This window comes from Castor canadensis, chromosome 10, assembly GCF_047511655.1.
Source record: "Castor canadensis chromosome 10, mCasCan1.hap1v2, whole genome shotgun sequence".
In the NCBI taxonomy this organism is placed as follows: domain Eukaryota; kingdom Metazoa; phylum Chordata; class Mammalia; order Rodentia; family Castoridae; genus Castor; species Castor canadensis.
Genome location: NC_133395.1, coordinates 67,739,391 through 67,760,516, shown reverse-complemented (window position 1 = coordinate 67,760,516; position 21,126 = coordinate 67,739,391). Strand labels below are relative to the sequence as shown.

The 21,126-nt window shown below is 34.4% G+C and overlaps 1 protein-coding gene across 5 annotated transcripts in view; it reads right to left on the bottom strand.

Annotated features, from left to right (window-relative positions):
* Nucleotides 1-21,126, bottom strand: part of Trpc4 (transient receptor potential cation channel subfamily C member 4) — a 222,632-nt gene that overhangs the window by 180,274 nt on the left and 21,232 nt on the right. The window contains exon 2 of one of the 5 annotated variants that reach the window (XM_074043503.1): nt 12,446-12,524. The exons of the other annotated variants lie outside the window; for them this stretch is intronic. The gene's annotated coding sequence lies outside the window, so the exon portion shown is untranslated. The remainder of the gene's footprint in view (nt 1-12,445; nt 12,525-21,126) is intronic. 5 annotated transcript variants of the gene reach the window in all.

Sequence of the window (21,126 nt, the reverse complement as noted above, 5' to 3'; positions counted from 1 at the left end):
AAAGGAAGCAATGATAAGTAATTAAGTCTGGGTTTCATTCCCAAAGGAAAACAAAGATTAGGAGGTTAAAGTTCAGCAGAATTGTACTGTATGGCAACCCTCACTCCCTTTTCTGTTCACTGAATATCAATTTAGATGGAGTTTTAACATCCATAAAATATATGATTAAAAGAAAAGTAGAAGGTATAAATATTATAAAAGACAACCCTATAAACTGGGCATGGTAGCTCATGCTTGTAATCTTAGTCACTCAGGAGACTGAGGATGGAGGATGGAGAGTTCTAGGCCAACCTGGGCAACATAGCTAGACCCTGTCTCAAAACAAACAAAAAAGAGAAAAACATACACAAAGAAAAAAAAGCAATCTCATGCGTAACTGCATATCCTTCTAAACTGAAGACCACTATCTTCTGGGTGCTTAGGAGATATGGTAGGATTATTCACATAAATAGCACATCTTATTTTTTCATCAAATCTTCATTTACACTTTAACAAGAGAAAACCAAAGTCATCTTTTATCCTAAGAGTTGAAATAAGCTAACTTAAAATATTGTCTTAAGAAATGAGAACACACTGTGGCCTAGAGAGTAGAACCATCTAAACAACTCCTGCCCAATAGCAGCAGTTCTCAGACTCCAGTTATTTCTCTCTGCTTCTTGGGGATTCAGTTGCCTTCAAGACAATGGAGGAAGTAAACTACCAGCATGCAGTCTAATTCTAGTAGATGTGATCCTACGTCACCTTAGGTTTGTTAATTCTGTAAATAATTCCTGATTTGTGAAAATTATAAAATCATTGACTTCTCTAGGGGAGCTGGTATTTGATACTTGTGAGTTTTTCCATTTTCATTAAAAATTAAAATCCCAAAGCATCGTGATACTAAATGCCTCATAGGCTACCATCATGCAGTGATAAACATTTAAATGAAAAGTGGAAAAATTTCATCGATCAATCAAATATTTTGTCTATATCTTAGTACCTCACATTGGAATAGCGATGAATATTTGATTTTCTTACTTGAAAAAAGATGTTTGACATATTATAATTACAGCCTAGTACAGCTAAAATCAACAATATAAGTGCTAAGAAGTAAACTAGTTATTACAATGTGAATTCCACATTTTGTACATACAATAAAACTGAAGATAAGAGATCTATTAGAAATATAGTTAATAAAAATTGTTTTAGATGTTTTTGTTTTTTGATGGTTTCACAATATTGTTAATGTAATTAATGGCATTGAATTTACACATAATGATTAAAATGATACTTTATGTTACACAGTAATATTTTATCATAATAAAAATTTAAAACCATAATACTATTGAGATTAAAAAGAGAAAAAAGAGTTATATAAATCAATATTGTATTTTTCCTTATTTATTTTCAATTAGGTTTCAGTCACTAGAAACTAAAATTATTGTGGTCCTATAACTTCAGGCATAACAGCATACAATCATGAAGGAAAAAAATGAGTGTGACATATAAGATGCTTTTATTAAGTGTAATATAAAGAGTGAATATAGTGAAACATCATCTTGAGAAATGGATATGATTATTTGGAAGTGTCAGTAAACACATAGTTGAAGATGAAAAAATTATTTTAAATAAATACAAGATAATAATAAAGTCATGAGAAGCTACAGGGATCTTTCACCAAATCAGTGACATTTACAGAAAATGCATTGCATTTTACATATAATTTCTTTATTGCTATTAGCTGCTCATTTCACACTTGTTATATGAACTATTTTATTCTTCTATGTTGTTTCCTCATAGACTGTCTTTCCAAACACCAAGGTAAATAATGATGTCCACATGTAGGACTGGTGCTGTGCAAAGGTGATATGAAGTACACAAGGTGGCAGATATGTAGGCATTTCGTCAATGGTCATTAGTTTCATTGTATTTGCTGCATTTCTAGATGTAAACTTTTGAAAATATTTTATGTGGTTAAATTGCACATATATTCCTTTAAATTAAAAAAAGTGTAAACTGAAAAGCATATACCATAGTTGATACACATCTCTCCACAGTTTTGTTTCAATGCAGGAAGTAATTAATATCATAAAATTAATTTCCAAGATATTTGAGAGAGATTGTTCAGCAAGATTTAGAGTTTATAAGATGATCACAGTTTCTAAAAATCTACTACCATGTCATATATTCAATATTTAGTTCTTTCAACCTTGGCTTGTAAGATTGAGTATGTATAACAGTATCTCATAATATTAGTAGAGGCACAAATAAGTTACTAATACTAGAGAAGCAATATATATGTTTATGTAAATTGATAAAATCTGTACCTGTACATAGAAATGCATGCAATTAACTAATGTATGAATAAAATAGAACAGGGCATTAAATAAAAACAATGGGTATATCATCAGCAAATATAAACCATAAAATTAACATACAACATTGATATTAACTTCATAATCTAGAACTCAGTAAAATATTTTAAATAAAATATACTTTTTGGTAGCATTGAGATTTGAACTTATGGCCTCCTACTTGTTAGACAGGTGCTTTATTCTTGACCTCAACCCCAGACCTTTTGGCTTTAATTATTTTTCCAGATAGGATTTCACCTATTTGCTCTGGCCACCTGGACTGTGCTCCTTCTATTTATACCTCCCATGTAGTTGGAATGACAGACATGGGCACATCCATGGCCCACTTACTGGTTGAGATGAGATGTCAAGAACTTACTGATTTCTACATATCCAGAGTAGCTGAGATTACAGTTATGGTCCACTGTGCCTGGCTAAAATAAATATTTTCAATATTTTAAATTTATCAGTAGAGTAATGTATACTAATAAATCATGTATACAATAATAAGCTATTGATTTCACAATTCTTCAACTGATCAAGCATTTTATCATCTTTTTTAAGAGGAACTATTTGGAAGAATATGTATCTAAGTGAGAAGCTATTCTATTTTACTTTTGCCATACATAAAAAAAAGCAATCTGCTCTAAATGGAACATATTTTATTGCTCTGAGAAGTGCAGCTCATAAAAGATTTCTGACATTGTTTTGCCCAAATGGTAAAGACAATTTCAAAAAAAAACCAAAACACCTTAAAAATTAGGCATGCCTGATTTCTGGCAGAGGATATACACAAGTTACCTAAAGATAGTGCCACATGCCTCTGAAAACAGTCAGAATGAGTTAAAACATCACAGTTCTAGTTCTTCATCTGTCACTCGACTTCACCATTCTATTTGAGTTGCAACTGAGAACCATAATTGCGACTAAATAACCTGTTTAAATTGGGCTTCCTAAAATGAAACTTTGTTATGGGACCTATTAAGTTAAGAAGGAAAAAAAGGAAATGAGAAGAAAGAAGAAAGAAGAGGTAAATAAAGAGAGAAGGGCATGAATCTTTTAGTACATTAGCACATAACTAAGTATGATAACCAAGAGAAACACTTAAAGCAAAATAATTATTCATTTGTATATTCATCCAGGGAAACTTCACTGAACGTCTCCTGTCATGGGGCATTAAAATGAGTGCTAAAAAAATAAAGATATGACTCTCTCTTTTAGGAAGTTCCTATTTTTAGGCAGGAGAAACACATAAAGAAGCAAGTATCATATCATAAATGTTAAAGTAAAGAATTTAGAAAGATTTATAGATACTTGTGAAGCTAAATGGAAAGGTAATATTTGAGCTGGATTTTGAAGTAAGAAAAGCAGAAGGTCATTTCGGAAGATGGAAACAAGAAAATAAAAAAGCCTGAAAACTTGAAATCACATATAAATCTATGAAGATAATTCTATACTATGTGAAAAAGACATTACTAATCAAATGCTCTGATTATTTAAAAATATTTGTTGGGTTGAGGATGTAGCTCAGTGGTAGAATGCTTGCCTAGTAATATAAATAAATAAATAAATAATAACTTTGTGAGTGGCTAATCTGGGTTTAAGATACTTGTATTATTTTCTTTACCTTTTTTTTAAATTTTGGAATGAATTTATATTTGCAGAAGTGTTACACAAAGCCAGTACAGAGAATTCCTTTACTGTCCTTAGTTTTCCCTACTGTTAATATGTTTTATGAACATGTTTCTTTTTTCAAGTATAAAAGTTAGAATTGATAAAATGCTCTTAAGTGAACTACAGACTTGATAAGGATCACAACTTTTTGGTGTGGATCTAAGTTCTTATTCTCTTCCAGGATCTACTCTAGGATACCCCATTGTATCTAGTTATCATGTTTCCTAATTGTTCCCACTATTAGACCTTGATAGCTTTGCAGATTATTGGTCAGGTATTTAATAGAGTTTCTGTTTATGTAGGTTTCCCTGACTTTTTCTCATTATTGAACTGAGTTTACAGATTTGGGGTGATGTGGCCATCTCACTGTATAATTGCACAGCATCACCAAGATTCTTTTTTCTGGTGATTATAACTGTAATCACTCAGTTAAAGTCATGCCTGCTAGTTTTCTCCATGCTCTTTAATTTCATAGAAAAATATCAACAAGTCCAGGCCATTCTCAGGATAAGGGGAATTAAACTTCATTTCCTAGAGGGAGGGTTGTTAAAGAGGTTTTGGATATCTGTTACAAGCATAGCAATAATTAATGCAAATTTGGGAGGGATACTTTGAGTGAGTGCAAATATCTTTTTCTGCCTTAGCTTTTGGCCAACTGATTTTGGCATTCCTCAGAGGATCGTTTCTGAAACAGTTTTTATTTGGTGTTTTAATGATGATTTGCTATTTCCTTCATTCTTTCTACATTTATTATCTGGAATTCTACCTTGAGGATAACTGGTCTTCTTCTACCTCCATTTATTTATCATATTATCATTATGGATTTATGGATATTTGTCTTATTTTTGAATTATAATTTACAATGCTATTGTTTCTTTGATTGATCAAACCGTATCAGCTTTGGCCATGCAAACTATTCCAGGTAGGAACCTATGGTCTTTTTACATGCTTCCATCCTTTTTACTTACAGATACGCATTTGAGTACTTGCTTTTTGGCCCTCCTTCACACTCATCTTCAATTTCTCCTACCTCAGTCCAAGAAGCAACAAGTTCTCAAAGGAGCCAAGTTCCTTTCATTAAAAGGATCTTTCAGTGGACAGAGAGAGGAAATACATAGTAGGGATACCATATACACAAACATATTTATTTTTGTTTCTGTCTCTACACACACACACACACACACACACACACACACACACAAAGACAGAGTGAAAGGTTTATTCTAGCATTTCTTTTTGCTTATTTGTAACTTCTTTTTCTGACAATAAGAAATCTATTTCTTTTTACCTACAACCTATTGGCTTACCTGTATACATGCAAAAGTTTCAGAATTGCTTAAGTATACCCCTGTATAATATGATTTACAGGTAACAATAAAGTGTGTGTCCAGTTCTTTGTGCCTTTATCTTTATAATATCTAGATAAAATATTATTTTCTAAAGATATTTAAGTCACCTCTTTTTATCCCCATTATATTTTAAAGTTCCCAGTCCAGGGGATACTGACCATTAATTAAGGTATGGGACAAAATATACAAAGTTTGGGCTATATTCCTTAAAGAGAGGTAAAGTTATGTTAACAATGATAAAAAAGAACAGCCCTACCCAAAATCCTAACATGTCAGTATTATAGGGAATTTGCACACAAATCAATTAATATTTGCAACAAAAGTACAATTAGTCATTTGATAAAATATTTATTCATTACAATAATATTATTGAGACTTTTGTGGATTTTAGACAATGTACTGGTCAGGTTTCAGGTGGGTAGAATATTTTTCTTTGCCAAAGGAAGTATTCACATATTGATGGTGGCAATTCTAGAGACAAAACAGTGGCTATGAAATGTGATCCAGTGTCATGAGCACTTAATAACTTTGAAAACTCTCACAGCCTAAAAGGCTTAAAGGGCCAATAACTTTTGCACAATGGAGTTTATTTTCAGGATGGACCCTGGAAATTGTTGTCTCCCTGACAAAGATCAAAACTGTTGATATCTTTTCAACATTGAGACACACAACAGGAAAAATGTGCTCACTATGTTTGTATATAAAATAAAAGAAGAGGACCTGGGAATGGAAAGTCAGCAATGTGTAGAAAACATCAGCATTTGCAGCATTGTGCAGCTCTTTTCAAGTAGCTTTTGTTCTAAGAGCATAATTATTCTTTCTTCTACGAGGAATATCTTTTCTTAATTTCATTATCTGCAAGTCAACTTGGCCTACTTGGTTCTCTCCACCTGACTCAAGAGTCAACTCAAGCACCACCTCATCTTGGGAGAGTTACCTGACTCTCTCTACCCCAGGAATGGTTGTTTTACCTTCTTTCCTCTACATTTCATTGCTCTGAGCCAATAGCTATTCTTACCACTCAAAAACTCCACTATATTCTCTAATTTCTTATCTTTCTCTTCCACCATACTTTAACATGCTCTCTTTAACAGCAAGGACTTCTTGGTTTGTTCCTGAATTCCCACCACCTCCTTGATAATAACTGACTCTGTTTTATCAGGTAAATGAATGGACCAAGATTACATAAGTAACTATTTACAAGAACAGATGGATATTAAATATTCTCACAGTTTATGTTAAACTAGTCTGGACAAAGAGAAGGCCATTCCAAAGCAGAATTACATGGGCTACTAAAGGGGATAAACAAATAATAATAGATTGTTAAAAGTAAAATCCAGGTTTCATCAGAAATATTTTTGTAATATTTATGAAAGGCTTTCCTCAAATTTCAACTAAAAGCAATTAGATGTTTCAAAGGTACATATTTTGTTTTTATAGTTCTTAAAAGGTTATATAAATATGCTTGCTAACAATATAATAAACTCATGCAGTTCTTTTTCCATAATGTGAACAAAGAAATTCTTAACTTGTGTTCACTAAACTAAAGAATCCCTTTGAGAGCTGTATAAGGTGGATTTCATCAAAAAATTGTCATCAAAGCTTCAGCCCAATAAGGACCAAGAAAGTAAGTAGTTCCTCTTATTAAAAAGTTACTTGATAAGAGCCTTTGTGTGTAAGGGAGCTGTACGTTATAGGAGTGCGAAGGAGGAAGACACTAATTTTTCCTCTGTGAATTAGATTTTGCAAATAAGGAAAGTAAGAAGGATAGTCAGTATATTTGAAACATGTTCTGCCATTCTTTTGGAAGTTATCAGTTCATTTATCCAGTCAATAAGTATATATAGGTAGTAATGGATATCAGACACTATGAAATGCTGAAAGACTATTGGAAGCAAGTAAGTCAGATATGCTCATTGCTTTTATGAAACTCATATCTCATAATGCAAATTTGGCAGGACAGCTACAAAATCCATTGTTGTGTGGAGTGGAGAGTGGTGAGCTGATTAGAAAGGAGTGAATTCTGAGAAAAATCAAAGGAACCACAGCACAGGCATGGGAAGGAGGTGGAACCAAGGCTTGAAGACAAAAAGGGGCTTGACTTATGCTCTGCTGGGTCCAGATGATCCAGAAACACTGGGGACATGTACAGTAGGTCATTAAAAAGACCCCCCTGTATTCACTCGTTAAGGCTGGATTTCAGGTTCTCTGCCTGTGTGTGACTCCTGATGATTGCAATCTAAAAGTAAAAATTGGCTGGAAGGTCATTAAAAAGACCCCCCTTGTATTCACTTGTTAAGGTTGGATTTCAGGTTCTCTGCCTGTGTGTGACTCCTGATGATTGCAATCTAAAAGTCAAAATTGGCTGGAAGGGTCAATTCAGATAGAAACATTCTTGATGGTCCAGATGCTCAAGACATGCTTTATGCATTAGGAGGCAGGCACAGTCATGGAGGAGGGAACTGTTTAGAAAATTCCAGAGAAGGACCATCATGGCGAAAACTGGTATTCGCTGTACTTAGTATGTTCTAGGCACTCTGCCAGGTGCTTTACATATATTATCTCATTTTATTTTCACTGATCCCAAAAGAGGTAACAGTGTAGCAGAGGAAACAGACCACTGAGAGATGGAGGTATTTCCCTAAAGTCACACAACTACTGAGGGGTGCACTGGGCTTGGATGCAAGGCTGTCTGGGCCAAGGAGTCCTCAGAGTCCACACACTTCACTCCTGCAGAGGTTTAGACTTCAATCTGAACTGCAAAGAACTGTGGAAAGTAGATAACTGTTCTTTGGAGAAATGAAAAAAGAACTTTTGACTGATTTATAAAAGGACATTATTCTTTTAAGAGAAAAAGTTTTAACTATGAGAGTTTATACTGTATTTAATAGGTTAGAAAGCATTTCTGTATCTTAGATTTTATGTGATGAACCTATAATAACAGCAATGTGCTTTGAGTACTTTGAGTAACAAATATGTACATAATTTATAAACAATGCCTCACCCTTTCAAAGTGTTTTGAATATATGGATTCTTCTATCAATCCCGGGTGGAAGTGTACCTGTTTTAGATGTGAGGAAATAAGTTTGGGAGTAATATGTCCAATATTTCACACACATGAAGAAATGCAAAAGATATTTTAAATGTTCCCACAGGTGTCCCAACAACTAAGAACTATATAAGCAAACTGTGAAAAATTAATTACATACAATTAGTAATTACAGGTGGCATTATATTTTTACATATTGTATATTACTATAAATATATAATGAATAGATGACAAAATTTCCTATCTGGAATGTAAATACAGAACATTTTATCTAACCTCCTCAGAATACTCTGTGCAAAATTGCAGGTCCATAACAGAGCTCTTACTGAAAAAATTTTTGCTGTTTTTACTGTATGAGGCAAGGAACACTACTGTTTATTACTTTTTGTTCTATGCTCGGGAAATAATACCTTTGGGTTGTGTGCAACTTAATGGTAATGAATTTTGGTAATGAAAACACACTATGAGCACCCTATTTCCATCAATGAGAAGCTAAATGTCCACTTATACAATAAGAAAACATACCTGTAGTGTTTTTACCACATTGTATAAACACCTTCTCTCCTTTCCTTTTCTTAATGCCTTCACTAGAGTAAGTCTTGGATTAGTAGTTTCTATTCCTTTAAATATAAGTCTGTGATTTTCTTTTATACTTACGGAAGAATACCTCCAACGAGCATCAAGGTCCTAGGGCCTGGGTGGTTGGTTGAGAGGGACTTTTCTTTCATATATTATCAGACCCTGAGGTCGTTCTCTTTGGAAGGCTATATTTCACATTATTTTGGAAAGTATGCTTTTCTAGCAGAGTGTCTGGAAAATAGAAACATTCTCTGGCAATTACTACAAACATTCAAAATTTTGAAACCTATGACTTCCAGTTTGTTGTCAAGGGCTTTGTACTTCACATGTGTATCATGACAGCAAGTCAGTAACTCAAGTGCGCTGAGTGAAATTCTTCAGCTGGTCCTTCTGAGCAGAGATCTCAATGTTTGTAACTCTGATAAATTCCACTGATTAAGCACTGTTTTAGTGAAAAAAGAAAACCACTGTTTGCATTTCTAAATAAAACTGAGAAGAGTCAGAGATGTCACCAAGAAAGAGATAGAGGAAGAATAAGGTAAAGTCACATAAAGAATAAATCTATAACATAAAATTGGGAAAATGGAATTTTCCCAGAAAGAAGGATGCTTTTGTTGGGTTTCATGAGTTCAACTATAAGCCTAGTGAACATTGATCAGGAAAAAATAACTCCTAAATTCATGACATTGAAAGATTCCCAAGGGAGCTAACTATACAAAATTGTCAGTGTTTACAAATACCAATTAAGAATGTCACATTTCAGAGATAAGCAGAACACTTTTTAAATTTTGTGTCTTTTTTTTTTCTTTTTTGAAGTAGAGACTCACTATATAACCCAGGCTGGTCTCAAACTCATGATCCTCCTATTTTTGCTTCCTGCATACTAGAATTACAGTTGTACATTAGTGCCCCTGGATTGACAGCATACTTTTTACCTCTCCCATGCCAATGGCAATATTTTACACAGTGTGATCTCCATCTGTTAACTTCAATTTTAGTACAAATCAAAAGATAGCCTCATATATAGTACATGATTATTACCTTGTCTAAAAACAAAAGGAAATGCAAGTTAAAACCTGCCTTCTTGGTGTTGTTACTGTTCCCCAGGGAATATTTAATATTTCACTAAGCCCTATCAACAGTAAGGAAGCCTAGAAACATAATTGCAAACACATATTTCAGGTATTTAGAACTCCTTGGCAACTGCATGACATTAGTGTATCTGTATTAGCTTTCTGTCACTGTGACAAAATACCTGACAAAGACAAATTATAAGGAAGAAATGCTTACTTGGATTCATAGTTTCAACCCATGGTAGGTTGGTTCCACTGCTTTTGGGCCTGTGATGGGGCAGCACATCATGGCAGGAGTATGCATTTAACAGAAGCAACAGTTCCCCTGTGATAGCCAGGAGGCAAAGAGAGAGACAGAGGGGCCAAGCTCCCAGTATTCCTTCCAAGGGCCAGCTTCCTCCCACTCAGTTACACATCTTAGAAGTTATACTGCCTCTCAATAGTGTCTCAGGCTGGGAACCAAGCCTTCAATATTTGGATGGTATTCAAGACCCAAAATATAGCCGTATCTGAAAAATTCTTCCCTTTGTTCCTATTATGCATCAATTTAGTGCATCTTAAATATGAAAGATTTGTGTTTGGGAATAAAAAGAGAGTTAATTTAGTCTGGGTGGTCTTCAAAGGAAAAGTAGGAGGTCAGCAGTATAAGTATAATCATTGTTCTTCACTGTTTTCTCTGAGGAACTGAGGAGGGGAAGAGAGAGAACATTCTGTGAATAGCAAGACTGAACATAAAATCCTGTGTCTTTTCTCCTCATACTGCTTGAGTGGGCTTTGACTCTCTCTGACAGTCTGTTGAGTTCTGGATCACTAGGATGTGACAGCATACTACCGTATTCTTCAAGAGGGCTGAGATTTTCTTAAGTCTTCAGTCTCAAAGAATTATCTTATGAAAACTCAAACTATGAAGGAACCAGTGGAGCTGTTCAATCAGTATACAAAAAATGATTTCTGGGGCAACTTACAAACTCAGATGTGCTCTGAAAAATAATGGAGTTACTATATGTGTCAACTTCTTTTTCTGCCCTTTCTCCACATTTGATAAGAACTTCATGAGCCAAACACACATTTTCTCTGGTCCCTCTATACACAGAAATAAAATGCTACAACAATTCTTCCTAAACCTCCAGTCCTTCCTGACCAACATCAATGCTCATAAATAAATATATATCTACAAAGAAGAGTGAGTGATTCTTGATTCTTATTCAAGTTTATTCTTTGAGCATTTAAATTAGAAATTGATAAACAATAAAGAACCTTACAACATAAGACATTTAAGTATCATACTCATTTTTCAGACTCTCAAATAATATTAATAGTATTGTTTAATTAATTGAAATTCAAGAACCTTACCTTACTAAACATGAGTCATAATCATACATTTTAGTATCTTCTTAAAGAAAAAAATATGGTAAATTGCAAATTCTTTGAGGGCATGTGTGACATATGGTTTCTCTTCCACTGCCACCTGCACCTCACCATGGAAGTCTTAGTTCTGGTCCCACTCTAGTGTTTAAAGGGAGAAAGTTCACTGAGGATAGCTGACCAGATGCTCAGTGCATTCCCATGCCCAAAGAGAAGCAACAGTGATGTACACATTTCTCCACCCTTTCAGAATGAGTCACAGGTTAGGCTTACATTTGTGTCAGTTGTATTTCTGAAATAAGTGACAAACTGATATGAGAAAAAAAGTTTAGGGTGATTAAGTAAGACTTTTAAAACACCCCCACCATTTATGAGATCATCAATTGAATTATATAAATATGTTTTCTACTTATTTTCAAAACAAGATTTTGACACCCTTTTGGTCACAGATCTCTTTCCATCTGACAGGTGCTGAAAGACCCCTGTCCTCTCACTTCTTTTCCTTTGTTTTCCTGTGACTTATTTATCTTTCTTTAGAGTTGAAAAAAGGCAGTGAACATAACTATGAAGAAAATAATGTTCTATGCATTCAAAACTGTGATATCAAATTTTAGTCTTAGTGTTAGATTTAAGTCATTCACTGAAATGACGAAAGGTCATGGCCCTTTAAAAGATCTTTAATGAAACTGAGAAGAAAATCAAAACAGTAGCAGATGTATTTCATAAAACACATTGGCTTATGCTTTTTTAATCATCAGGAGTGGGAAGGATTGTACCTAGTGCAATGACTTTTGTAGGAAAAAGAGGGGTGCATCACATTAACAAATGACACTGGAGAGGCCATGGTTACTGTAGCTAAGAGTCTCAGAAAATATTTTGGCGGGGCAACTCCTGTACCAGGTCTTTTTACTGAAGGCACCATTGCTTCAACAGCTGGGAGTGTGATCAGAGACAGCTTTCAGTTGCTTGCCAGATCCTATAGGGATCACCTCAATTCACAGAGCCACTACACCAAGGCTTTACCTGTGGGTATGGGGACACATCAATGACTGGCTGATGCAGGAATACAAAGTCCATTCATCATGTTCGGAATCAAGGAAATCTGAAAGGCACCCAATGGGATCAATCAATATCACACAGACATTGAAACCACAATCACCCTTTTTTGGTGATATTGGGTTTTGAATTCAAGGTGTCATGCTCACTAGGCAAGAGTTCCACCACTTGAGCCATGCCCTCTGCCCTTTGTGCTTTAGTTAATTTTCAGAAACAGTCTTGCTTTTGTCCCGTGCTGGCCTTGGACTATGATGCCCCTACCTCTGCCTCTCACATACCTGGGATTCACACACCTGGGATTACAGATGTGCACCACTATGATTGACTTGTTCTTTGAAACAGGGTCTTGCCAACTTTTTGTCTTGGCTGGTTTTGAATGACAATCCTCCTATCTCCACCTCCTAAATAGCTGGGATTACAGTTATAAGCCATTGTACCTAGCCCTCAACTTCTTATCTTTGCCAAACTTGCTTTCTTTTCTCTCTCCTCCACGGATGCTGATTACAAAGGCACTTCTTAATAAATGCTTCACCTGCTAACTTCCCTCTCAGTGTCTGTGTAACAAACAGCTCAGTCTGCAGATGCCATCCATGTGGAGTGAAGTTCACATGGCATAATGGTAAGACTCTCAAAAGAATATCATGTAGAGTTTTCTTTTAAAAAGAGATTTTCCTTATACTTTACAATTTATATTATTTATAAAATTTGTTTCTGTTACCAGATAATATGTTTATGTACTTGAATTAAAGACATGTGATAGGAAGCTATGATAAAGATTCCATTTTAGTCTTATTTTCTTCTCATTCACAATGGTAACTTGACAAGAATCCTGCTAGCAGTGAACACTGTTGGAAGACAATCAACCAAGGACAGATCTTTCAAGCCTCAGAAAATTGAGAGGAAGTCCTTACTAACCTCAGTTATTTAGAATATTGAAACCATGTGAGAAAAAACTTATATTCTTTAATTTAGTCAACAGGAAAAAAAGTACTTTCCCTTAGTACTTCTATATTTTTTTTAATTTACCTTTTTTCAATGAATTCCTTCAATAACATTTTGGTGGAAAGAATTACCAAAAAGTTTACTTCTTAGTAAAGTTCCTGAGTTTTATTTGAACAACTGAATCACTCACTTGTGTGCTATAAAAATACTGCTACAAAGATTTCACATATCTCAAACTTCCGGCACAATAACTTCAGGCACAATAAGAGAAGTAACAAGCCTGCAGGTGGCAAAGGCACAGGCTGCTCAAGACAGCACTTATGTGCTGACCCAATTCATAACTTGAATAGGAGCCATTGACAGACTAAAGTAACAAAAAGCAAGGATCATGTCTTAATGAGCCTGACAGAGTCCCTCAGCTGGACAGTCAAAGCTGAGAATCTGGGAAGAGCTCCAGGGCCAAAGCTCACAGGCTAGCATGGCAGAGGGGAGATGGTGCATAAACAAAAACCCAGAGATCTATAGAGGGGCAACCACAGCTGTTCAACACAGTGACATCAGCACAAGCACATGTTCTCTGAGGTCAGGATGGAGTCCTCTGAGCCGATGAGAGAGAACTGTGCTCAACTCTCACACAGGGCCAGGGATAGCCTGTGCTCCACCTGCCAGAATGGAAAAACTTAATAATGCTTGGGGTTTGGGCAGACTACACAGAATTCTGCTTTGATAGCAGGAAATAATTAGCTAACTGCTAATTATTAGCTAAATGCTGATCTAGTTCTGTCAAATAAATATTCAAATCAAAACCCAAAGAGATCCATTTTTCTAAGTAATTCAACTGTGTCATAGAACAAAGCTGAAGAGTGTTTACAAGAACACAAAAATGTCTAGCTTCCAAAACCTGAAAGACTTATAAGTAAACATTATAAGTAAGATTTATATCTATCACCTAACCAAAGATTGTTATATATATAAATATGAAAGAAAATAAAACCCACGATGAGGAAAAAAATATAATGCATTAAAACTGATCCAGAATTCACAAAGATACTAGAATCAGCAGAAAAGGTACCATAGGCATTGTTACATTTATATCCTAGAAAATAAAAAATATAAACAGAAAAGGGTAATAATTACAATATGTGAGAAGCAAAACACCTTGGATGGAACAAATCACCACAGATTGAAGCTAAAGAGAGAGAGAATAATAGAGGGGGTTATGCACATGCAGATGTATATTCACAAATGTGCATGTGTGAAATGCTGTAGCAAAACCCTTTTGAAGAACATTTAATATACACTTAAAAATGAAGGACAGGAAGGTAAAACAGGTTCTGTTAGAATGTGGGTACCATGGGAGGGGTAGGGGGAAGAGAGTATATGTGTTTGAAAACAGACAATGGAATTCTACTCAGCCACTTACATGTGGACTTTAGATCAAGGGCAAATACAACAAGGTGATTGGACTTTCTTCACATGATAAGGCGAGAGCACACAGGGAGATATGAGGATAGATAAGAAACTCAAAAAACATGATAGTATTTGATGTCTTCAATGCAAAGGAACTAATGCAGAAACTTTAAAGCGACAGAGGCCAATAGGAGAAGGGGATCAGGAGCTAGAAAAAAGGTCAGTTCGAGAAGAATCAACTTAGAATGTAACACATATGAACATGGAAGCAATGCTAGGAATCTCCCTGTATAGCTATCCTTATCTCAACTAGCAAAAATGCTTTGTCTATCTTATTATTGTTTATACTCTATCTTCAGCAAAATTAAGGATAAGGACAGAACAGTTTCTGCCTGGAAGCAAGGGGGTGGGGGGAGAGGGAGGAGGTGGGGAGGAAAGGGAGGAGGCAATGGATATGGGGGGAGAAATGACCCAAACATTGTATGCACATATGAATAAATGAAAAAAAAAAGAAAGAAAGAAGAATAATGAAACCTGTTGAGATTGTTTTAAGAAAGGTGACAAAGGAGAATGATGGAAGGTATGAATTTAATCAAAATAGATTGAAAGCACATATGGAACTGTCACAATGAAATCCCCCTGTACAACTAGTGTATGCTAATAAAGTGTTTTAATTACTGACCTTAAAGAGAGTAAAAGAAACTGCACATATAGAGCACAGAGAGAAAGAGAATATTTTAAAGTATTGAAAGAGCAACAGGCACATCTAGTCACCCAAATATATGTTTAATTACTGTCTTCATAAGGGAGAGGGTTAAGTGGAAAAGAGGGTTTCTTTTTCCAATTTTGATATGAATTTTAAATGTACAAATACAAGAAATGCAATAAATTCTAAGGCCAGGAAATATGACAAAAACTACAACAAGGTAGTGCTAATCAAATTGTTGCAAATCACATAGAACAAATCTTAAGATAGCCAAATGCCCCTTCAAAAAGACACTATTTGTACAATGATACAAAGATAAGAGATAACAGCAAATTTCTCCTTGGGGAAAAATTGCTAATGAGAAAACAGTGGAGCAATATCTCTAAAATACAGAGAGAGGAAGAATGTCAATCTTAAAATTTTATACTGACCTAAAATATCTTTCCAAATATCCACAAAAGAATGAAATTAGAAATGAACAACAGAAGGAAATCTAGGAAATTTATATATGTACTTACATATGTATATATACCCTATATTACATATTTAATTGCTATACAGAAATCTATCTACATGTATACAGCAATTAAATGATATACTCTTAAATACTCTATAGATCAAAGAAGAAATCATAAGGGAAAAGAGATAATTTTTTGAGATGAATGAAAGTAAAAAAAAGCCTACCAAAACTTATAGGATGCAGCAAAAGCAGTGCTTTGAAGGAAATATATGTTTGAAAATGACTGTTTAGAAAAGAACATCCTAAATCAATAACTTCAGTTTCCCCTTAGTAAGACACAAATATAAGGTAATTAAACCAAAAACAAGCAGAAGGAAGAAAATCCTAAAAAGTATTTAGTATATAAGTGAAATAGAGAATGGAAACAAAACAAGGAGAATCAACAAACCCAATGTTATTTTTTTAAACTATCAACATAATAGACAAGCTTTGAGCTAAACTGACCAAGAGAAAAAGAGAGAAGACACCAAATTATGAAAATTAAGAATGAAACAGGGGCTGGGTTTGGTGGTGCATGCAGAATCCAGAGTCATGGCCAACCCAGGCAAAGTCAAAGACACCCTATCTTAGAAACAAAGAAGGCTGTGGGTGTGGTTCAAATGACAGACTGCTTTCCTACCCTGCAAGAGGCCATAGGTACAATTCCTAGTACCACAAAAAAAAAAAGAAAAAAAGAAAAAGAACAGAGAATACTACCACTGATATTACAGAATTTAGAAAGCATTGAAAAGGAACAAACCTATGCTAATAACATAACCTAGAGAAACAAATTACTACCAAAATAAACCAAAGAAGAAATAGAAAGTCTTCACAGGTTATGAATCCATAAGTAGTAAAAATGTGATTACCAAAAAAGAGAAAAAAAACTGAAACATTCCACCAAAAGGAGGCATCACTGAAGAATTCTGTAAAATATTTAAATGAATACCAACTCTTAACTCTTTGAAAATGGAAGGAGGAACACTTCTCAATCCATTCCATGAGGGCAGTATTAACCTGACACCAGAACCAAAGACATTACAAGAAAAAATTACAAACCAAGTCTCTGTGAATGTAGATCGAAAGTCCTCAACAAAAAGAAAGAAACTGAATGCAAAAACACTAAACATGATTATACACCAAGGATTAGTGGAGTTGTTCTAGGAATGCCCGTTTTATTCACCATATGAAAAATACATGTAATAGAACAAGTGGAATAATGGGGAAAATCACAAAATAATCTTAGTAAACATAAAGCAGACATTTGACAAAATTCAATGCCAGTTAGTGATAAAAATGCTGGACAAATTGGACATCAGAAAGGACTGTCTCATCTTTGTAAAATGCATCTGAGAAATGCACAGCTAAAGTTGCACTCTGAGCATTTCCTCCTCAGATCAGAATAACACGAAGATGCCCATTTTTATCACTTCTACTTGACAACGTACTGGAGATTCTGAGAGAAATTAAGTAAGAAAAAGAAATAAAACACACCCAGGTAGGGAAGAAAGAAGGAAAATTATTACTAAATCCAGATGACATAATCTTTTTGAGAGAAAATGGTAAGGAATCCATAAAAAAATCTATTTCAACTAAAGATACACAATGTAATGATGATTTAAAAAAGTAAATCATGTTTGTATACAATGACACTGAATAATTTAAAAATGAAGCATGACATCAATTCTGAAGGCCAGGTGTGGTGGCTCGCGCTGGTAATCGCAACTACTCAGGAGGCTGCAATCAGATGGATCAGGTTTGAGACCAAACTGGGCAAAAAGTTAGTGAGACCCCCCCCATCTCAACAAATAAACTGGGTGTGGTGGCACAAATCTGTAATCCCAGGTAGGTGGGAAGAGTAGGTAAGAGGATTCTAATCTGTGGCTGGATGTGGGCAAAAATGCAACACCCAATCCCCAAAAAAGATTAAAAGTGCTGGAGTTATGGCTCAAGTGTTAGGGCACAAGTCAATTCAAGCCCCAAAACCACCAAGAAAGAAAAAAATGAAAGAGAACTATTTAATAGTATCAAAAACGAATAAAATATTTATGTGTGGGTTTAGCAAGTTATAATGGATTCTTTCATAAAATTTGTAGTGAAAGACTTTATGCTAAAAACTATAAAATATCATTGAAAGAAATTATAGGCCACCAAAATAAACTGAATGACACTCTGTGTTCATAACAGACTTAAAATGACACTATTCATCAAACTGATGTTAGATTCAGTTCCATTCCTATCAAAATCCCAGCTCAAATTTTTGAAGAGCTTGACAAACTGATTCTCAAATTCATAAGAAATGCAAGGAACTCAGAAGACCCACAACAATCTTATTTTTATGGGAACTTTGGACAGCTTGCACTACCCTATGACTAAAATTACTAAGAAACTACAGTAACCAAAACTGCATAGTACTGGAATATGTTAGAGATATTGCTCAATGCAGTAGAATTAACTTATATGGAGTAGAAATAAACTCATATACTTATGTCTATGAACTGATAGAGAAAAGGTGGACTATCTACCCAATGGAATATGATACCACCAAAAAAAAAAAAAAAAGAATAAGACAGTGTCAGCAACATGGATGAACCTGGAGGACCTCATGACAAGTGAAATAAATCGAGCACAGAAGGAGAAGTACCACATTACTGCGATCTAGGATGTGAACTCACAGAGGTACACAGTAAACAGTGATTACCAGAGACTGGGTGGGGGAGAGGGTTGGTATGGATGAAGAAAAGGGAGACATTAATTGAAGGTTACAAAGTTTCAGTTAGGCAGCAGGAATGCTTTCTAGTGATCTGCACAGCATGGAACTGTAGTTCAAAATTATTAAAAGAGTAGGTTTTGAAAGTTCTCACCACAAAAATAGATAAGTATGTGAGGTGATGAATATGTTGATTAGGCTGATTAACTCATCCCACACAATATGCATGCACTGTAGCATCACACCCTAAATATATGTGACTATCATTTGTCAATTAAAACAAAATTAAATTAAAGACAAAAGTATTACTGTTTTTAAGTCAACAAATTAAAGAAAATAGAATAACGAAAATATTCAATTTGTCAAAAAGAAGGCAGAAAAAAGAATAGAAACAAATAATGAAGCAAACCTGAATCTAACACCAAGATACTTCACTTAAATCTAACCAACACTGTAAATTATAACCAAACGTAACAAAATTTAAAAATGTGCAACAAAAAGGCAAAGATTTTCTGATTGGGTAATACGAGGCACCAAATCCCATTATATGCTGCTTACAAAAACATGCACTTAAAATATAAAAATACAAATTCAAAGTAAAAGGATGAAAAGGAGGCACAATACATACTCTGCATGACACAAAGCTAGAGAATATATGTATTATTTTACATCTTTTTTGCATATTTCTTAAATGTTAATGTGAATTGTTCTCATTTTATATTTTGTTTTCATTTTCCTACTGTTAAATTACTTTGTTTTTAACAGCGTATAGTCCTCCTTGCAGTTTTTCTCCGTTTTTGGTTTTCTTTCTTTTCTGAACTCTGGTAGCTCATGCTTTTTTCCCTCTCCCACAAGTCTCACCATCATTGCCACAGACTTTTTCATTATTAATTTGTGCTCTTCTTTTGTTTTAATTCATGGTAAGATGCTAATTTTTTCTGGTCTTTGTTATACATTTCTGGTATGAATTCTTTATATACTTCTTTATTTCCCTTTTCCCTAATTTTTTGTCATTATTCATTTAGTACCTGCATTTGTTTTTTTTTTTTTTAACTCACCATTAAATAGTGCTGTTTGGCTTGGGCAAGCTACTTGCCTGGTATTGACTTGACAGAAAAGTAGTACAACTATTCTCAAGTTCACGTGGACACATTCTTATGACACATTCTTATTATACATTGCACGCATAATAATGCATTCAAGTGTCAGCACCTTTCCAGCCAGTGATAATGGGCACCTGTGGGATTTTCAAAATGGAAAGATTCTTTCTTTCTTGCCTGTAAAAGGAAGACTCACTTCCTGTGAGTGGTCCTTTCTTCAGTCTTGCCTGCAGGTGCACTTGCAAACTTAAGTTTATGGGTTGGAAGAAGAGATCCTTTTGGTATTTTGGGCTTCATGTTGCACTGCAGCAAGAGTATTTGAGCTGAGTCTTTCTAAGGTCCATGGTAGCTGTGATTCTCTCAATATACCCTAATCCATCTTCACAGCTTCCCTCAATCCTTCCATCCATTTAGATGTCTGGGGTCTTAGTTGTTTTCTATTTTTAACAAAATTTGAGGTTATAATTTTTCATTTTTTTCTTAGTATTCCAGGTAGAAAGAGTAGCATAGTGGTGTGGCCTTTATCATATAATCAAGAAAACCCACAAAGTGCCATTTACTATAAGTTACACTTATTTTCTATAGCTGAACTAAATCATGATATCTTATACTTTTTATCTGCCAGAATACTATTTATCTTCATGTTCTATTTGTATTTCCCTAAAAAATTTAATAGTTATATGGAATGTATGCTATTATTTTAAATATGATAGTGTTAACTAAAACTTTTTAAAACCCAAACTACTCAAAAGAGGAAGCTTCAACACTGAACTTTTTATTTTGAACTTTTTATTTATTTGCATCAATTTATACATTGCATGAAATCATTAAACAAACATCAAAAAAACACATTTGCCTCAGAGTCATAACATAAAAACTCTCTTTTGAAAAAAAGAATTTTCACAGAATAGGTTATGAAATTTACATTGGAAAATGAATATGACTGAGTCTTGGACATCAGAACTACATCACTTGAATAAACAAATGACATTAAAGATTATATTGTCATTTCCCAGCAGGAAAAGGTAGATGATCAGAAGGAATTAGAGGGATAGTTAATGAAAAAGCTAGTATGTTTCATGTTTCTATCCAAGTGCGACTTTTCAGAAGAACACTTAGATTTATAAACTTTATCAATATTATTGATGCTATTAACATGCATCCATACTAACAGTCCATCTGTCCTAGATATCATATAAATATCACCATATATTTCATGTAAAAAATAAAAATTGTTTCTGCATGTTCTACATAGCTGCCTAATTTTCAAGATTCTAGTGA